This window comes from Choloepus didactylus, chromosome 2, assembly GCF_015220235.1.
Source record: "Choloepus didactylus isolate mChoDid1 chromosome 2, mChoDid1.pri, whole genome shotgun sequence".
NCBI classification, from domain to species: Eukaryota; Metazoa; Chordata; class Mammalia; order Pilosa; family Megalonychidae; genus Choloepus; species Choloepus didactylus.
In genome coordinates this window covers 55879495-55899437 of record NC_051308.1, presented here as the reverse complement: position 1 = coordinate 55899437, position 19943 = coordinate 55879495, and the positions used below count along the sequence as shown (strand labels likewise).

At 50.7% G+C, this 19943-nt stretch overlaps 1 protein-coding gene across 1 annotated transcript in view; it reads right to left on the bottom strand.

Annotated features, from left to right (window-relative positions):
• The window catches only part of LRRN2 (leucine rich repeat neuronal 2), a 65783-nt gene extending 46650 nt beyond the window's left edge, over window positions 1–19133 (bottom strand). The window contains 1 exon segment of the mRNA XM_037824957.1: window positions 18551–19133. The gene's annotated coding sequence lies outside the window, so the exon portion shown is untranslated.
• Between the last annotated feature and the right edge of the window lie 810 nt (window positions 19134–19943).

Sequence of the window (19943 nt, the reverse complement as noted above, 5' to 3'; positions counted from 1 at the left end):
TTTTAGGGTGAAGAAGCCAAGAGAGAGAGAGAGTTTATTAGGGGAGAGTACAAGCTTATAACGGGCGGTCTAGAGGGCGGGGTAGCTGTAGAGGTTAAAGTCTTGGATTGGTTCTGAGAGGGCGCAGAGGTTGATTGAAAAGGGGCGAGAGTTGCTCCGGTAACGGTGTCTGGCAACAATGTATGCGCACTGGTGGTGATGGGAGTTGCACTGGCAACGGGGAGTGTCCGGGCAAGATAAGGGGGTGGGGAAAAGGCGGTTCCCTCCGGCAAGCCTCCCTTAACAGTGGTATTTTGGGTGAGGAAATGGGGCCTGCCTCCGGCCTCACTTTCCCAGGCCCGGGGGGCTGTGGAGGGCGCTGTCGCCCGTGCCCACCACCCTCCCCAGGGGCTGATCAGGTCCCCCAGCCCAGGCCCGCCAAGTTGAAGCACGTAATCAGTGTCCCGCACCCCATAAGGCTGGGGCTGGCCCTCCTGTCACCTCACCTCTCCAAACAGAGGGATGGTGGGATGTGCTTAAGCAAGCCCATCTCCCGGGCCCTGGGGCCAGGATGGAGACAAGTGCAACTTGCAGTGCCTTTCCGATCACTTAATCGCATTTGGCTTTCCATACCTGAGGTTGAAAACCTCCAACAGCACCACAGATCCTCCTTAATTAAACCTCCTGAGGCCCCTGCCACGTGAAAACAGCTCAGCTCCTCTTCCCCAGGCAAAATCACCCCAGCAGACTTTTTAGCTTAGGGTGGACACTTTCAGGACCCAACCCATTGTTTCTGCAGACTGCACCTGCACAGCCTGACCCCGTATGAGCTGGGAGGGTGGTGGAGGCAAGAAATAGGAGCTGGAAAGGTTTCTACGCATTTTGATAAAATAAGCAACCTGCAAGTTAGTTGCAAAATATCATGCAATATGCCGTATATTAACTTGGAACCAAGAGCTTTGGACATTTTAGGCAATAAAATGCCAGCCCTGTATGTGATCGTATTTACTGCCTCAGATTTCCTTTCCTGATATTCCAGGTGAAACTGAAAGTGCAGTTATCATGTGAGATATTGAGATGGAGATATTCCTCTCTAGCAAATGTCTAGACACAGAGATATCTTGGACATTACTGCTACTTACCTAAATATAAATGCCATTTCATCCACATCCTCACTGACAAACATTTGCTGAGTGCATACTATGTGTAAAACACCATTCTGGGTGCTAAGATAAGAGCATCAAGTGCACACTTGTCCTCACCCTCAATCAATTGAGCTCAGTACAGTGAACATCTAGTGGGTGGCTATTACCATGCCATTTACTAGCTGTGTGACATTGGGCAAGTTAGTTTTCTCATTTGTAAAAATGGGGTAATGCAAATATACTTCAATGGATGAATGGTTAAACAAACTGTGGCTCATCCCTACCATGGAATTAACTCAGCAACAAAAGAGGAACAAACTATTAATACATGCAACAACTTGGATGAACCTCAAGAAAATTATGCTGAGTGAAAAAAAAATCATTACAGACAGTACGATCCCATTTATTTAACATTTGTGAAATAACACAACAATAGAGATGGAGAACAGATTAGTGGTTGCCAGGGTTTAGGGATGGGGGTGTGTGGCTATAAAAGGGGGTAGCACAAGGGAGTCTTGTGGTGATGAAACACTTAAGTATTTTGATTACGGTGGTGGTTACACAAAGCTACAAGTGATAAAATTTCATAGAGCTACAAACATTTGCGCGCATACACGAGAGTACAGGTATAATGGTGAAATCTGGATAAGCTCTGGGGTTATGGCAATGTCAGTTTCCTGGTTTTGATATTGTACTGTAATTATGCAAGATGCTAACCTCCTGAGGGAGGCAGGGTGAAGGGTATTTAGGACTTCCTTGCGCATTTCTTTGCAACTCCTGTATATCTATGGTTATTTCAAAAGAAAAAGTTATAACAAAACAAACAAAACAAATGGGGTAATGAAAGTACCTACATTAGAAGGTTATTTTGATGATTCAATGAACACTGAAGATAGGGCCTGGCACACAGTAAGCCTTCAATATCTGTTCTGTTGTGTTGTTATTTTATTACTACTACTATGTGCCAGGCACTGGGAGTTCTGATATAAATAACTCATGGTGTGTCCTGGAGGAGCTTCCAGTCTGCAGAGAAGGGCCCAGCAAAGACATACTAAGGCTAGAATATGCTAAGAGAGCTCTGGAAGTACATGGGAGGAGTTCTCTTGGCTTTGGGAAGGTTTCCTGGAAAAGACGTCACTAGAGCTGAGGGTTGAGGTATGGTACGAGCTAGTCAGGTGAGGAGAAAGTGAAGGGTGCCCAGGGAGATGGACCAGCCCAAGCAAAGCTCTAGGGAGAACCACCGCAAGGCACACTTGAGGGGGTAGTTTCTCCTTTGGGCTTTTTCTCTAAGATCCTTTTTGTATTTGAAGACATTTTAGTAATGAATTCAGTCCCCTAATATATTTGGAACATCTATTCTGAACCATGCACTAGTGACACAATGTAAGCTAAACAGATAGGGTCTCTGCCCTCATGGGGTCCAGGCTAGCAGCAAGATGGACATTTACCTAATAAGCACCCAATTATATAATTAGATATCATCTTGAGTATTATGAAGGAAGCATAAAGGGTATTATAAGAATGTTTAGCAGTGACCTGATGAAATTCTGGAGGTACAGGAAAGGTTCTTAAGGAAGGGCTAGTTGAGCCGAGGTTTGAAGGATAACTAGGTTTTAGGGAAGAGAAGGAAGTATGGCTCAGGAAAGGTGATCAAGGCACAGAGAAGAGTATACGCGAAGGCCACATGGCCAGAAGGAGGGTAGCAGTCAAGGAACTGAAAGAAGCCAATCTGCAGAGCAAAGAACAGGAGGGGGCTGCAGAGGCAGGTATAAGCCAAGCCCTACAAGAACTGTCAGTCACTGGTTATCCTAAAGAGCACTGGGAATCATAGAAGGGTTTTGAAAGTATGGGGGAATGTGACAGCGTCAGGTTTGTGTCCTTAAAAGATCATTTTTAACAGCAATTTGAAGAATGGATTAGAGGTACAAGGGTGGATGTAACATACCAGTTAGAAGGTCATTCTGGTGGTCCAAGTGAGAGGCAAGGGACAGCCTGAACTACAGGGGGCGCTGTGAAGACGGGGAGGAGTGGATGGATCTGAGTGCTTTGTAGAAGGTAGATGAGACAGGACTTGGTGATGAGTTACATTCTAAGAGGGTAAAGAAGGAAGGGTCAGCAAGGATTCTGAGTTTATGGCATGTGTAACTGGTTTGAGGAGGTACCATTCACAAAGACAGGCAATGCTGGGGGTAGGGGAGACTGTGGGGAGATTTAGAAGGAGAAGCACATCTCTGGTTTTACATATGCAAACTCTGAGGTTTCTTGAGACATGGATTTATGTCAACTAGGCAGGTGGATACAAGGGTGTGGAGCGCAGATGAAAAGATGCAGACTGGAGAGAGAAATTTGTATATCATCTACATGTGGATGGTCATAGAAGCTGTTCATGTGGTTGAGATGGCCTGAGGAGAAAGCATCAAGTCAGAAGAGAACACCTTGAACAGGACCATAAGGCACACTGGCGTGAAAGATCAGGAAGGGAAGAATGAATCAGCAAAGACTTGGGAATAACTAGAAAAACCAGGGATATGGGGTCAGAGAAGCCAAGGGAAAAGAAAGTGCCAAAAAGGGAGTGAAAAATGCTTCTGAGAACTGAAAAATGTTCTCTGGACTTAGCAACATGGAGCACCGTTTCTGTAGCACGATGGGGGAGGAAGTCGGAGGAAGAAGCTAGAGGAAGGCTGAGGAACGTGTGGGAGGTGCAGAAATGGAGGGAGCTGGCGGAGCCAACTCTTTCAAGAAATTTGGCTTGGAAGAGAAAAGAGACAGGGTGGTAGCAGGAAGTGGAGTTGGGCTTGAAGGAAGTTTTTGTTGTTGTTGCTTTGTTTTTTGAGACGGGAGAAACTTAAGCCAGAATTATAGGATCTAGAACATAGTGGTGGAAACACTGGCCTGAAATGGAAGTGCCACCTCCTGTCCTGAAGCAGGAGGGAAGGAGAGGGCTGGTGCAGAGACAGGTGTGTCTGAGGGCTTGGTGGGGACACATGGAGGGTGTTCTGCCTGGTGACTTCTATTTCTCTCTGAAGTAGGAGGTGAGGTCCTCAGCTGAGAGTGAGGATGTAGGTGGAAAGGATCGAGGCTTGAGGGCGAAGGTGTGAAATACTCATTGTAGACAGTCAGGAGAGAGATAACCAGAGGAATGTGGTAGGAACACCAAGCACTTTTGAAGACTAAGTTGAGAATGCAGATGGTGAATTTGTAAAGGAACCAGCTTACCTCTCCAGCAGGCTTACCAGCCTGGATGCAAGCAAAAAGAAGCAGATAGGATGATTAATTCAGAACAAGGACTTTGCCAAACCAGGGCAATAAAAAGACAGAGGGTCAAGGGAGTTTAGGATACTGTCAGGAGAGTTCTTAAAATAATGGACCACAGAATCCATCCAACCCAGAGAGAAAAGAAGGCAAAGGAAGGTAATGGCTGGCAAGATAGTAGAGATGCCAATGGACCGGAGGTCCCAAAGGGGTTTAAAAATGGTTGTATGGGAATGGGTTGGACAAGCAAGCTGGGAGACCAGGAGGTAGTGACCAGAAAGCAGGGGACTCTAACAGGTGACTGGCAGGTGATGGCAAGGTCTGAGGTGTAATCTTGGGAGTGAGTGGCTGAAGTGGGGAAGCCAGTGAAGGAGCTGACAGGCCAACGAGTATATCCAGTTGTCCATGTGATCACCAACCTACCCAGGATGACAGACGGAGGAGTCAGACAGGGGAGGATGTCTGTGGGCAGATGCCAAAGGCTTCACTGAACGAAAATGGTGGGTGGCAATGATAAGGGGAAGGGGGAAATTCAGCCTGATTTTATGAGATTTCAGTAACAATGATCTCTTAGAGAAATCACATTCTCTTGCTCCTGACTGAAGTGCACTCTCCAGGGTGACAGGTCAGAAAAGAAAGGAAAAGGAAGAGTCTTGAGAAGAGGTAACGGGCATAGCACAGAGCCAGAAGTTAGGAGCTTTATATCTGGTCCTGATTGCAATAACCAACTGTGTGACCTTGGGCAAATCCTTTTCCATCCCTGGACATCAGGATTCTCATTGATAAAAGAGGTTAGGGTTATTGGCTAACCTAGAACTTCCCAACAGATTTTAGGAAGCCAAGGATGGGTTACAGGTGGGCTGAGATATTGATTCCTTAGCCCTCAGGCCAGCCAGAGCCCCTGAGCCATTTTCATTGTCAATGTGTGCTATAAGTAGATGAAAAAGGTGGGGAAGCAGTGGGCCAGACACTCGCCAGGGCCCCAGCCATCTCTGTCGTGCCTTCCTGGAGAAGGCTGCAGGGAGGCTGACAGAAGAACAGACAGATTCCTGCTGCAGGCAGAAGTCCATCTGCTGGCAGAGATAGAATCCAAGTTTCCTCCTCCCTTTGCCCCTCCTCCCACTCCTCCCAGCACCGGCAGAGGAAACTGTGATCTGCTGATGCCCAGGTGAGGGCAGGTGCATCTGCTCCACTTCCTGCTGGTGTTTGGGTGGTCACTGTAGCCCCTCTCCCCCTAGTCTTCAGAAGCAGCTCATGAAAGTGGAGGACCAGTTTTCAGTTCTAAAAACAGACTCACCATTTCTGAGGCGACAGCGGCGTGTCTCACTCCACCCAGACAAAGCCTTCATAATGCAGGTCTTTCTCTTGGGCCAGCCACTTCTCAGAAATCCACTTACACATAAGATCCACTTACATGGCTGACCTTGGGCCGCCCTCTCCCTCTGACAGTTGCTGTATGCTCAGGGAATGCATGGCCAACCTAATTGCACTCTAATCATAAAATACCAGGAAAAAACCCAGCACCTGGGCCAGGACTCTGCACACAGCAGATGCTCAATAAGAATTTACTGAGTAAATGAAGACTAGCCTCAAATATTAAAAAGGAAAAAAAACCCTGCAAAGTCCACCAAAATTTTAAAATTATTGATCACACTGCTTCTGATTTTTTTTTTTTTTTTGTGGAGAAGAAAAGAATTTATTCACGATCTTGCAAGAACGGGCGCCCAACCAAAATGTTGGCACGCAGAACAATAGACCCAGCAGTATTTATTCCCTACACCTAACCGCAAGTCCCTCCCCTGTTTCTCCATTGGCTGGATACTTCAGAGGTTATATTCTATTCGACAAGCTTAACTAGCCCGCACAAATTGGAAATATTTGAAAAAAAAATCTCCTGTGCAAACTTGGAACATTTGAAACAAGTCTCCACCCCTCTTTCCTTTGTTCTTTTTTTTTTTTTTAATTCTTGAACTTTTATTAAAACCACAAAGAAAGAACAATATTTTTTTACTTATGAATTTCATAAAGGACTGAATGTGCAACTGACATCTATTATTGGTGATCTGAGAATATATAATTTGTCCGCTTCTGATTATTTGGGTAGATAACTAAGCAATTACTTTTAAACTTTTTACATATTTTTTGGCACCTAATGTGTGCCAGGAATTTTACAGCGTAAGCTGGTTTCATTTTCACAAACTTGAGAGATGAGCATGTTAGCCCCATTTTATGGATAAGCAAACTGAGGTTCAAAGATGGGCCAAGACTTGTTCAAGGGCACAGAACAGGTAAGCAGAGGTCACAGGATTCTAACCCAGATGCATCCAACTTTAAAGACTGTGCTCTTTTAGGTGCACTGGGCTGCCTCCCATGACAGCATAAATGTAGTACGGAATCAAAAGAGAAGCAAAAGGGGAGGCAGAAGTTTTGTGCAGAAAGACCGCGGCATCACAGACAGCCTGAGGCTCCCCACCGCCCTGCCCTGGGGAAGTAGTTTTGAGGTTGGGTAAGCGTTGCAGAAGAAAAGTGGAGAGGGGTCAGGTCCTTTCTCCTTCTCCCCCTTTGATTGCTTGGCTGGTTCCCCCCACCCTGCTCTCCGTCACTACATTCGCAATGTGGCATTTCATCCAGTGCTGCTCCGCTTGGTTCTCTGAGTGTGGGAGAGGCCAAGAAGCCGCAAAGACTTGTCCTCTGGATACACCCCCCTTCACCCCTTCCCATGAGGCAGAGCAGCTTCTGGGCCCAGGGGGTGCCCCTTATTCCCAGGGCCCAGGAAGCAGTCAGGAGCGTGACCTGCTGAAGATGAACACAGCTGTCTGCCCCACCCCCACCACCCCCACCCTTCTCTGCCTGACAGGTGAGCAGCTGTGCTCCACATCTGTCTGTCCATCTGTCTCCCACACAGGGGTGTGGAGAAAGCTGATGCTCCTCAGAGAAGGGAGGCCTGGACCTGAAGCAGCTTCCTTCGGACATTAATTAGCAGGAAATAGTAAGGGCAGGTCAGGAAGAAAAGTGTGCCTGTATCTCCATCTGAAACCCGAAGCCCCGCCCCACTGCCAAGTGTCCGTCACTCCCTCCTTCCCTCCCCTCCTCACTAGCTTCCCTAGTCTGCCAGCCACGCTCTGCAAATTACCACACATGCCAATAAGTCATTAGAAACCAGAACGGCAAATGTGGGTTGCCATGGAGACAAGGACTGAGAGCTGGCAGCCCTGGGGGCTGGCCGGTGGCTCAGGTGTGCTGTGGAGACAGCCGGGAAAGCCAAAACACCTGGCAGAGAGGAGATGACGTGTGATCCGGGCATTGATTCTGGGCAGCAGGGCACTGGGCTCTGCCTCCTCCTCTCCCCGCCTCCCGAGGCCCGTGTCCTGCCCACCTGCAGCTTGTTAGATGTAATAAATGCGGCACAGACTGCAGGCGGGCAGCGCAGGTACAGCCTGGGCCAGCGAGCCGAGTCCCCTCCCTGCATAGAGCTGTGTCTCCACCCAGAGGAGGTGGCTGTCATAAAGCCCACCTGGGGACCACCCCATGGCCAAGGAGAGCTGACAGCTCTGGGCAACCTGGGCTGGCTGCCTGTGTTTGGAGGAAACTGAGGCACGGTGGGGGGGGGGCAGGAGCGGAACTCAAGCAGTCCTCTTCTCTCCCCATCTTCCTGAGCTGGAACTCACTTTTGCTTCTCCTCAGTGCTTAGCAGGGTGCCTGGGCCTCTGTAGATAAAAATATGCACATACATTTGCTGAGAATGGCTGACTGGATGAAAGAATGCCATGCAAGCATCTGGGATTTCTGGCAACACATGAGCAGGCCCTGGATTGGAGTCCCAGCTCTTCCACTAACCACAGGGTGACCTTGGTCAAAGCCACTTCTCTCTGGGCCTCAGCTTCATCATCTGTAAAATGAGGGGGGGTGTACTTCAAATAATATATTCCAAACTGGACGACTCCGAGTTATGAAAGGATTCCCCCAATATCACTGGGAGGTCAGGAGGCAGCCAAGTCAGTGTGGTTCTGGTGTCCCTACTTTCTTCCAACTACAGCCTTGTTCCTGTCCATTTCCTATTAAAAGGTTTCACGTTTTATAAAATGAGGGGGGTTGTACTTCAAATAATATATTCCAAACTGGACGACTCCGAGTTATGAAAGGATTCCCCCAATGTCACTGGGAGGTCAGGAGGCAGCCAAGTCAGTGTGGTTCTGGTGTCCCTACTTTCTTCCAACTACAGCCTTGTTCCTGTCCATTTCCTATTAAAAGGTTTCACGTTGCATTCATTTCCTACAGCTGCTTAACAAATTACCACAAACTCAGTCACTTAAAACAACTCAAATTTATTATCAGACTGTTCTGGAAGTCAGAAGTCCAAAATGGGTCTTGCTTAGCTAAAATCCAAGTGTCAGCAGGGCTACCTTCATTCCAGGGAGTTCACGAGGAGAATCTCTTTTCTTGAGTCTTCCAGCATCGAGGCTGCCTGCATTCCTTGGCTTATGGCCCTGCCTCCAGCTTCAAAGCCAGCAATGGCCAGCGGAGTCTTTCTCACACGGCATCACTTGGACACTGACCGCCTTCCACATTTAAAAGACCCTTGAGATCACACTGGACCCACTCAGATAATCCAGGATAATCTGCTTATTTTAAAGTCAGCTGTGGAACAATGTTAATTCCACCTGCAATCTTAATTGCCCCTTGCCATGCAATAAAAACATATTCACGGATTCTGGGATTAAGACATGGACATCTTCGGGGGTCTATCTTTCTGTCTCTGACACATATGTTTGTCTTGATTTGAAAAATGGGTCATTTCTATAAAAACTTTGAAAGCCACCTAACCAGAGGACTCTCAGGCTGCCATCAGTTCTAAAGTGCTATTACCTGGCCTCCTCTTCTCCTTTTCTCCCCAGGGGATCCTTACAAGGCAACTCAGAGGGACCCTGGGGTCTGCCCATCGAGTATGAACCATAGTGGGCTTAGGCCATTCCAGTGCAGTGGGAAGAGAGCTGGGGCCTATGTCTACCAGCAGTGGGGGTTTCCAGGGAGGAAAGCATGGGGGCTGTTCTGGAGAGCCCACTGGTCTTAGCTCTTTCCTCTTCATTCCTTGTTCTTACTTCCAGGTAAGGTCAGACTGAGCTTACATATGTAGGAAGGTACGTATGTATCCATGCACGTAAGTGATCTGTCCAATCAAACCAGATGATCCCCAAGAGCACGACCTTGCTTTCCCTTGCTCCCATCACCCATCCCCATCGCCTCGGCACAGCATGGGCACAGAAGGCACACTGATTGAACAGTCAGGAAGTCGAGACACCAGCCTCTCCTCCACTCCCTGGCCTTCCACACCTCAGCTTCCTAGAGCCATCCAGAGGGGCCCCCAGATTGTTTTTAACAAATGCTGGAAAAAGCTCCCCAGTTCAGAACACAGAGATCTTCTCATCTTCCTGTTAGCACAGATCCAGGTCCATACTGATTGATCATGCCATTGCAGATGAGGAAGGCTCTTCCTTACCCCTCGGGGAGATGGCAGCCTCTCCTTCTCCCCCATACAGCACAACCTCAGGTCTCACCTCTGCAACATGCCCTCTGCTAACTGCCTGGGTCCCAGTGGACTAAATAACAAAACTGATGATAAAGGTGCCTTCGGTATTAATGGTGACCCTGGTGTTTAATGGTTTTATGCAAATTACCCACCCTCTCTCAGCCTTCCTTTTTTTCCTCAGTATAAACCGGCAGCTTATTCCCATTCCTACTTCTATCATATGTCCCAGGGGATGCAGGAAAAGAAATGTGATACAGTAGGGGAAAGCTATTCTTTGGAGGAGTGGCCCTGGGGAAACTGAGGAGAAAAGGAACTAACATTTATTGAGCTTCTACTTTGTAGCAGGCACTTTACACAGATTAGTTCATTTAATGTGGTGGTGGAGAATCAGTCTCTGGAGTCAGAAAGATCCGGAGCTGAGTACTGGAGCGGCCACTTATTGACTGTGTGTGGCCTTGCAAGGTTTCCCAGTTTCAGTTTCCTCAACTGTAAAGTGGGGGAAATAGCGTCTAATTGACAGAGTTATGCGGATTAAATGAAATGATGTGGTAAAGCTTTTGGCACATCATAACTCAATAATGTTAGGTCTCACTATTAACAAATGAAAGAAGTAGATGTTATTAGCCTACATTTATAGATGAGGAAATTGAGGCTCACAGAGGTTAACTAAAATGCCCAAGGGCATGTGGCTAGGGCTCACAGGCTGTAACCAAGGTCCAGCTGATTCCAAATTCTCATTCTCTCCCCTGGACTGTGAGTCAGGAGGACAGAACCTTGGGCCATGCTCAGTCCCTGTGTCTTTGAGGTGGTTGTGCCAAGAGCCCCTGAGGTACAGCCAGTGGGCCTGAGGGGAGGCATCCTGCAGAATGCTTTGCCTGTGTCACTCAGGGCTCTTGCTTGCTCTTTGGCTGGAGGGGTGGGGACTGGGGGTCTCTTTGTGTCTTTGGGAGGCTGAGTAAACTACCAGTGGACCTACTCCAAGCCAGGGCAGCCTCTCTCCAGAGAGAAGAGGGACTCACCTTCACAGAGGGAATAAGTTTGCTCATTTTGGGGAATTTTCTTTCCAGTTCACTGTATACAAAATTATTGAGAGTGTTATAGGAGTAACCTACCAAACAGGAGCCTGGGCAGTGAGAGGAAGGGAGAGAGAGAAGCTGGCTACACACTGGGCGGACAATTCCAAAGCACTGGGCCCCAGACATCAGCTGACCTAGAAGGGGTGGCAGGCCCCAGACATCAGCAGGCCAAGGGGAGGGGTGGGGAGCAACACACTAAGAGAGTGCAGAGCTATGAATGTAACCAGAGAGCTGTTAACGGGGCGTTCTCCAAGCAGGAGGGCTTCAAGGAACAGAGATCAACAGGCCCTGGGAAGGAGGGGGCAAGACTGGATGACGGATTTCCATTCTCCATAGGGCTGCTCTCCTTGTCCTCTGAGAATACAAAGGGGAAGTGAGAAACTCAGGTGGTGGCGAATGGACAGCTCCAAAGGCGAAAGTCCCTGCCTCTGGGAGTGCATGCTTGTTACCTCACTCCCATCTGTGCACCCTCCACTCCAGCCAGCCTCCTTTACCCCACCCCCTGCCCATACCCCACCCCCTGCCCGTACCCCACTCCCAGGAGCTCCCAGTTCCCCTTGCCTGAGAATCCTCCCCTCTGCAGATCCAAACCCCAGCCCATTTCCCAGGCACAAATCAGCCGCACCTCCTCGAGGAAGCGTTCCCTATATACTCCCACGCAGTGCTCACAGTTCTGATAACATTTATAATCTAAATCACACAGTTTAGCACTTGGTTCTAAATACGTCTGGTATTATTCCCTCATTATTTCTTCTGAGTATAAATTTGGCCTTCCCAACTAAGCTGAAGATTTCCTTACCAGCAAAGACTATGCCTTACCTTTCTATTGTTCTCCCATCTCCCACCCCACATTGCCTAGGATGATGCTCAAAAAAAGATTTAGAAAAAGTGTGTAAGTCAGGCCTGATTGGCTAAAACACCTTCAATGGCTGGAGAGCCCAATGAGAAAGAACTTCCTGACTAACCTCGAGGTGAGACGCTGAAATGGGTGGCCAAAAGCCCAGGGTTCTAAAAAGTCAGATCACATCGCTTCCTCTGCTCCAAACTTTGAAAGGCTCCCATCTTACTGAGAGAGAAGTCAGACTCCTCACTCCAGCCCCAGCTCTCCATGGCCTGGCCTTGTCCCCTGACTTCATCTCCCACTGCTCTCCCCACTCACTCCACTCCAGCCATACAGGCCTTCTCAGCGATCCTCAGACCCCAGCAAGCCCCTGCCTCACAGCCTTGGACCTCTGTGCCCTCTGCCTGGAGCCCTCACGCCTCACCGCCACCTCACCTTACTCAAGTGAGTCACCTTGGAGAGGCCTCCCCTGGCGGCTGTATACAAATCACAGCCTCCCCGCCTCCCAGCACACAATCTTCGGCCCTCCTCCCTTGCTGTAATTTTCTCCTTAGCATTTACCACTCTCTAATAAACTATTTTACAAATTCATTTTACTTACTGTCTGTATTCCTGGACAATAAAATATAAGCTCCTTAAGGGCAGAGGTTTCTGTCTGATTGTTCACTGCTGTCTATACCCCCAGTGCCTGGCCCTGAATTGCTGAATGAAGAGGGCTCTGTCCCACCCTGCACCCAAGATGGCTGTGCTCAGAGATGGGGAACGGGCAGGATAATTCTGTGGGTCCCCTCTAGATGTGGGGTTCTACCATCCTACCCCTGGGCCCAACTCTGGAAAATACCTTCAGAAGCTCAGAGGCCTGAGGCCACCCGAGCACCCAGTTACCATCATCCCATGGAAGGTTTGTTCAGAAGTAGAAGCTGGGAAAGAGGGGATGGGGGAGGTGTCCTGGGGTGGGGGGAGAGGTTGCCAGGCAAGGTAAAGTGTCAATTTCCGCTTGCCCGCCAGCTGCTCTTCTGTGGCCATTCCATCTGCTGGGCATCAACACCTCTGCCCTCCCAGGCCAAAATCAGACCCTTTCCTCACCCGCCTCTGAATAATCATCTTGAGAAGACTTTTTGAAGGCACATAACCTTTCCTGCCAGATGCCCTTCTCTCTTCCTCCTTTTTTTCCCCCTGGAAGGATCAGACAAGACAGAACCCCTTTTCCTGGGGGACCAGGCTGGCTGCCCAACAATCGCTGCCCCCTTCTCCCATACTTTTTTCCCTGAAGGATCTGACTTGTGAGATGTCTGTAAATACGAACGACTGCACTTGCTCTTCCCAAGACACGCGAGCCTGCCTTGTTACAGACAGCCCACTGACCGCACTGGTCTCAGGCCCGTCCCAGCTCCCTCCAGCCTACCTGGGGTCTGCATTCCACCCACCCCCACCCCCCACCGCCCCACACACACAGCTCCCAAGTTACCAGTGAGTTCTCCTGGCACTGGTTCCCATTACAGCAGTGGGGACTGACTCTTCGGGTCCTGCTTCTCTGAGGCCACTGGCTCCATGTGGCCCCTGAGGCCATGAGCTGAGTCAGAAGGAAACAAAGTTGGACCTCGAAGAGATGTGACCCGCAGGAGATGGGGGAGGTGACGGCCAAGGAGGCCCTCTCTGAAGGACCCAAAGAGGGGAAAGGCAGCCCCTGGCTCAGACTGGGGTTGGAGAGCTCGTTACCGGAGGAAGATGGGGAATGGGCTAGAAGATTCCCAGAGCACCTTTCAGGCCCCGAGAACGCTGGATTCTGGGGGGTGGGTGGCTAAGGAGCAGGAATCCTGGAGTCAGGCAGAAAGTTGAAATCTCTCCTCCACTTTTTTTCCCGCAGCTGCTTGTCCTTGAGCAAGGCACTTAACCTCCCTGCGCCTTCACTTCTTTGTGAATAAATTAGAGATAATAATTGCACCTACACAACAGGGGTATTTTTGAGGCTGTAATGGGATAATGCAGGTAGAGCCCTTGGCACAGTGCCTGGAACATAGTAAATACTCAATAAATGCTCGCTGCCATAATTAGTGTCATTACAATGTGGAGAGATGGAAGCTGAGAAAGTGCTATTGCCCCAGGAGCCCTCTGCCGGCTCTTCATCTTGGGCCATGCTTCAAGTCCCTCAAATGCAGGGATGGTGTGGGTGGAAGAAATGTACAGAGAAAAACTGAACTCCAAACCAAACCTGGTTAAACTCGCTACCTAACAGGCAGCTCCCTAGAGGCAAGCTGTCTCCTGGGTCCCCGGAAGTGCCCGAAGTCAGAGGACAAGGGCTGGGGCAGCTCTGGGTTTGGAGCAGTCTGCTTGATGATGGCTTAAAATGTTCAGGAGGCCAAGGTTGCAAGACCCAGAACAGCAGGGACACGCTAGAACCGCTGCCCAAAGGCTGACTGTTCAGGCCAGAGAGTGTGGGAAGGTTCTGGATGACCTGCCAGCCCCCACGGGCAGCCCAGCTCCCAGCACTAGAGAGGCAGAAGCCAACGTGGGGTGTGTTAACAGCACTACCAATATCCATAAAGGACAATCCATACATAACACAGCCCCTTCTCAGACACAACTCCTGTGTCCCAAATACCCTTAGCACCAGGTTCCCCAGGCCCACCTCCTCTATCTGGTTGACTCTTTTTCAAGCCTTGACCGAAATATCACATCCTCCAGGAATCCTTTTCTAATCTGCAGGCAGAGATAGTCACTTCTTCATCTGCTCCTTCCTATATTATAGCATTTGTTTCATTATTGTTTACAGGACTGATGCCCCCATCTAATAAAAGTAATCATCATCATAATAATACTTACCTAGCACTTCCTATATGCCAGGCACTGTTTTAAGCTCATTACATGTATCAACTCATTTAATCCTCCTAACAACCCTATGAAGAGGATACTATTGTTATCCCATTTATAGGTGAGAAATCCCACGCAAACAGATTAGACGACTTGCCCCATGTCACCCAGCAGTGTGGCTCCGGAATCTATACTCTTACTATGAGTTCCTTGAAGGCAGAGACAATATCTGATTCGTCCTTTTGCCCCTAGCTCCCAGGACAGGGCAGAACACACAGTAGGTGCTTAGAAAAGACAAGACTGGCCAATTGAATAAATGCGTTCCTGAAGGAGGTTAACTTGGTAAATATTTTAGCCTCTGAGCTATAGGCCAAAGAGACCAGAGCACCCAAGGAAGTATATGATAAAGGCATCCTTCTGATTCATGTCCCTTATAAATCCAACCACTAGCTGCTTTCTGTCTACCCATGTCTTTTTTGCATGTCTCTTGTTTTATGCTTTTTTGTTTTTTTGCTTTTCAGTTTCTCTTCTGTCTTTTTCTTCCTTCTTTTCTGTTCCTTGGTTATTCTCCCCATTTCCTGCCTCATTCCAGTCTCCACCCATTGTCCTTGTCCTTCCCTGTAGTCCCTGCAGGCTGTAAAGCCCCCCCACCTCCTCCCTTTCCTTGGAGCTTTTGTAAGGAGACCAGGCTTATGAGAAAAGGAGGCGGCTGAGGACCCATATGGCATTGACTCGTTAGACTGGCCATGGACCAGTCTAATCCAGAACAAAGACAGCGATTTCCCATCAGCTCTACCTGGATGCAGGTAATGTCATGGGAGAGGGGTTGATGGCTGCCTGCCTACAAATTTCACGGATCTGTGGAGGATCAAAGATCCACTGCCCTCTTTACCTCCTCTCCCAGGCTCCTAACTCCTCCAGGAAGTCTTCCCTGGTTAGTTGAGAAAGCTTGTTCATGCAATCATTCAGCAGGCCCTCCTCACTGACAGCTATGTACTGGGTGAGAGCCTGTATTGCTGCCCCTGCCTTGGAAGGCTTCTACTCTAATTTGTGAGACAAGGCACATTCATGGCAAGTGATTATATCTCCTCAGCAATAAAACAGTGATAATAATGCATACCTTAGATGATTTTCATAGGGATTAAATGAGATAATTTTTATAAAGCTCTTAACAGATTGGCACTTAGTAGATGCTCAATGATAAATGTTTCTTTTCCCCTTCTCAGCCTGAAGCAGCAGCCTTTTAATCAGCCCTGACTGCCCAAACAAATGGTAAAACACAAACTGGTCCATCCTTTCAGGTCTGAAATGTCTTAAGGACAAGATGATCTGTAGGCTTTGGGTTGCCTTGTGCCTTGTAAGGAGATGGGCCTGGCAGGTTAGAATTCATTCAGTGTTACGATGATGGTGACAACTTATGATTGTTTGCACACCTTCCCCATCCACTCCCAAACTGTGGGTCTTGAAAGAGCCTGGCCAGGCACAGAACTAATGTGTTGGGAGGCCAAGATACAAGTATGGTTCACTCTGAGAGACAGAGATTTGTGTATTGCTGTATCCCCAACTCCTAGAATAGTGCCAGGCACATAGTAGGTGCTCAATTAATAGCTGTTGAATGAATCCATTTTAAAAAAAATGGATTTTCTTTTTCCTTTTAAATAAAAAATAAAGGTGGGCAGTGGGAGGGGCAAAGAGAGTAAATGGCAGGGTGCAGGGACATGAGGACCAGTAAAATAAATGCATCCTTCAGGCCCACTGGCCCTGGCTCCTCTGCAAAGGGGATGCAGCAAAGCTAACAGTGCGTGTATTCCCACTGTCAGGACGCTCAGGAGCCGCGCTCACATGCCTGCTCACACACCCGGCTTGTGGTTGCAGCTGCAGTTGGCAGAAGAGAAGAGGGACAAAGGTGGAGACAGAAACCTGGGAGATGGGGGGAAGTCTGGGGGAGAAGGAGGAGGGTGAAAGAAGGGGAACAGACGTGTGAGGGGAAAGAGAGAAGAAGAAATGCTTGAGGAGAAAAGAGTGGAGTGAAGGGGAGAGAGACTGAAGGAAGGAAGCAGAGGGAAAAACAGAATGCGGAGTGAGGGAGGAATTGTGGAGTTGGGGAGCGAAACTGCTGTCCCAGACTGGGTGGAATTTGTCTTAGCAGACACTGGTGCTTGGTGTCTCCCACAAGGGGAGAGGGTGGATTTGGGGGTGCTCTTGGGTGGCCAGACTCTGGGCAGGGATCTCAATTCCTAAAGTGCTGAGGGCTTTAGTTCCATCCTTTCCAATGAAGTCCCAATCCCAGGTAAGAAAGTCTGAGCCAGCCCTGAAGAAGGAGAAAGCCCCAGGAGGCTTGGTCCCCTAGCTGTGCCCTTCTCTTCCTATCTCCCCACAATGGCACCTGGCCAGGAACTGGGTCAGGCCACCCACATGTGACTTTTTCTGATAGCAACAAGACCCTTTAGCAAGGGGACTTCAGTGCTCTGTACACAGCCCTGCCCATCCCCCTGCCCAGGACTCTTTTTTGGAGGGACCTTGAAGAAGTAGTGGGCAGTGAGAGGAGGTCTTCTTGTTCAGGAGAGGACACTGGGCCACAGCCCTTCCCGGGCTGGCAGGGAAACAGGCAAGGAGGCTGCCAGTGGCCTGGGTACTTGGGGAGACCCAGGTCTTCCCGGATGATGGTGACCAGGCTGGCTGGAAGCTGCCCCTACTCCCCTGGCCTGGGGAGGCTGTTCTCTCTACTCTCCCCACTTCCTAGGGAATTCAAGCAGGAGGACGGCCTGTCCATCTCTAGCCAGTGAGCCCGGGGTTCAGCCCACCCCCTCTCGACCCTGCCAGTTGCCCAATTAGAAGCTGCATTAGCTTCAACAGATGGGAGCTGCGGCAGCCTGAGGAACAGAGCACAAAGCCCAGCTGACATTTTCCTTCCTGTTCCTTTGGTGGGGGAGGAAGGACAGAGAGAGAGGAAAGCACAGACACACCCCTAGAGCCCATCCCCCAGACCAGGTCTCCTGCACCTCTTTAGCTTCTCAGCTCAACCCCAAATGGAGCTCAGTTTCCCTTCACCCAGCAGCTCCTCTCTGGCTGCCCAGCCAGAATCTGCACCACCCTTCGCCTGCAGGACGCACGGACCACCTGTGGCTGGCTAGACCATCCTGTCTCCTGGGTGTTACAGAGGCACCCTTCAGTTTTGGCCTCCCACTCTCAGAGCCCCCAGCTACAGCCCAAGGCTGGCCCACCCCCCACCCCAAATACCCCCATCCCGGGCTGCAGTCTTGGCTCTTGGCTCCAGATACTTCGGAGGGACACCAAGGCCACCTTGTCCCTCCCCACAGACACCCAAGCTCCAAGGAAAGGAAAGTCTCCGAGGCTCTGGAGCGCGCCCATCCTGCTAGTCCGCCCCTGTCACGCCCTCCCTAGCCTCTTTGCCATCTCTCGGCTCCACGACATCTCCAGGGCCCCGCTGTACCCAGCAACAGTTTGGGGAGGTTCGAGCCTCTCGAGGTTGATTAAGGCCCGAGACGCTCCCTCCCCCGCCGCCTCCAGTGCAGCCGACAACCTTCTTTACATTCTCCAGCTCGCTTTCCCTCTCCCCTCTCCGCCGCCTCCTTCTCTCAAGTCACCATCGCTCCTGCAGGCATCTCAGCGGAAGCCAACAGCCCGCCCCTCCCCTGCAGCCCCCCTGCAGCCCCCCACCCGGGTCAGGCGGAGCCGCGGTGCCGGCGGAGTAGGAGCCGGGGGCTGCGATGGCTTTTGCTCCCGGGCGCCCCCCACCCCCACCCTTACCTCCCAGTGTCTCCTGCATCCACGCGAGCGGCCTCAGAGTCCGAAAAGCCCAGGTAGCGGCGGCGCTGCCCCAGACCGCCCGGCCGGGGCTGCAGCCCTTCTCGCCGCCCGCCCCTCCCGGATTTCAGTCCCAGAGCCGCACACTCACCCGGCGGGTGCCGCCCGGGGTCCTGGAGCCGCCGTCAGCCACCGCGCACCGCCTCGGCTCCAGCCCGGGGCTGGGCTAGGGAGGCTCGTCCGCGCCCTCCCTGGGTGCGCTCCGCCAAGCCGGGGGAGGGTCGTGCGGCGCTTTCCTGGCGGCGGAGTTTTCCAGGGAGTGGTTCCGAGGGCAGAGCCGGGTGAAGGCGATGGCAGAAAAGCAGTCTCTTCCCTACCCCCTCTCTGCGCTCTCGGCGCCACCGGCTCCGCACCGCCCTTCGTGCGCGTCGTGGCCTGAGGAAGGCGGGAGAGAGCCGGGCGCTCCCTCTGCGCGCCGCTCGTAGACAAGTGCACCGAGCAGGCCCTCGCGGCGCCCCCCTCCGCGTGCGCCCCTTCTCCCGGCTTCTCGCTCGCCCTCCTCGCTCGCTCCGCCGCCGCTCTCCCAACCTCCCAGCCCACTCCGGTCTCCTCCTCCCAGTCTGCGTGCCACGCCACCCCCTTCCTGGCCCACTGTCATTTTAACTCCTGAGTGACCGAAGGCCCCCCTCTTCCTAATACACCCCAGAGGGAGGAGCTGGGTGGGGCCAGATGCTAAAGCTTCAGTAGCTGGGGCCTTGAGACACAAGGCTTGGCTGAGAGAAGGAAAGGGGGGCACAAGTCGGTCCAGGAGGAGGAGGGAATGGCTCTTCTAATATTGTCCCTGACCCTTTTGCAAAGGCGAGGAGGACAGATGGGAAATTCAGCAGCTTTTAGAGGACAGGTGCAGCTGATAGGCACAGCAGGCACCTCAAGACCACTTTTTTTTTTTTTTTTTTTTTTTTTGCTTCACATGATGCTACCCTCCGGAGGTTATCAGAGAACTAAGGAAAGCAGTAGGTGGGTTAAAATTTGTCCAGAGGCACAGGCACCTCTCACCCTAAAGTTTGACACACAATACCCCTGAGTTTTCCTGCCCTTCCTGCATTGCCTCCTGAGTCAGACAGCTCTGACAATCTGGTAGAGCCCATCCTGGCCCTCAAAAAATGATGATTATCTATGTGTGAGCTAAGAAATGGCAGGCCCACTCAGGGGCTGGGCTTTGGAGGGTCCTCACCCTGCAGGCTGCAGGTCATGGAGACTGAGGAAGGGAAGCAGGAGCTGATCCATGCTGAAGGTGGGTGCTGGGCTGCTGCCTGGTGGCTTAGAAAGGCTGGGTCACTGCCACTAGTGGGGGTTTAGGAGAGTGGGTCTTCTGCTGCAGGGAAGGCTTATAATGTGCATGCCTTAAAGGGCCTTCAGCCTGGACCACTCAGAATGGGCACAACAATCTAAGTTCCATGACAGGCTGTGCCCCTTTGATGGTCTTCACCAGAGCCTGCAGAACCAGGGATAGGTGAGTGGGTGAGATGGAGCCCAAGGTATGG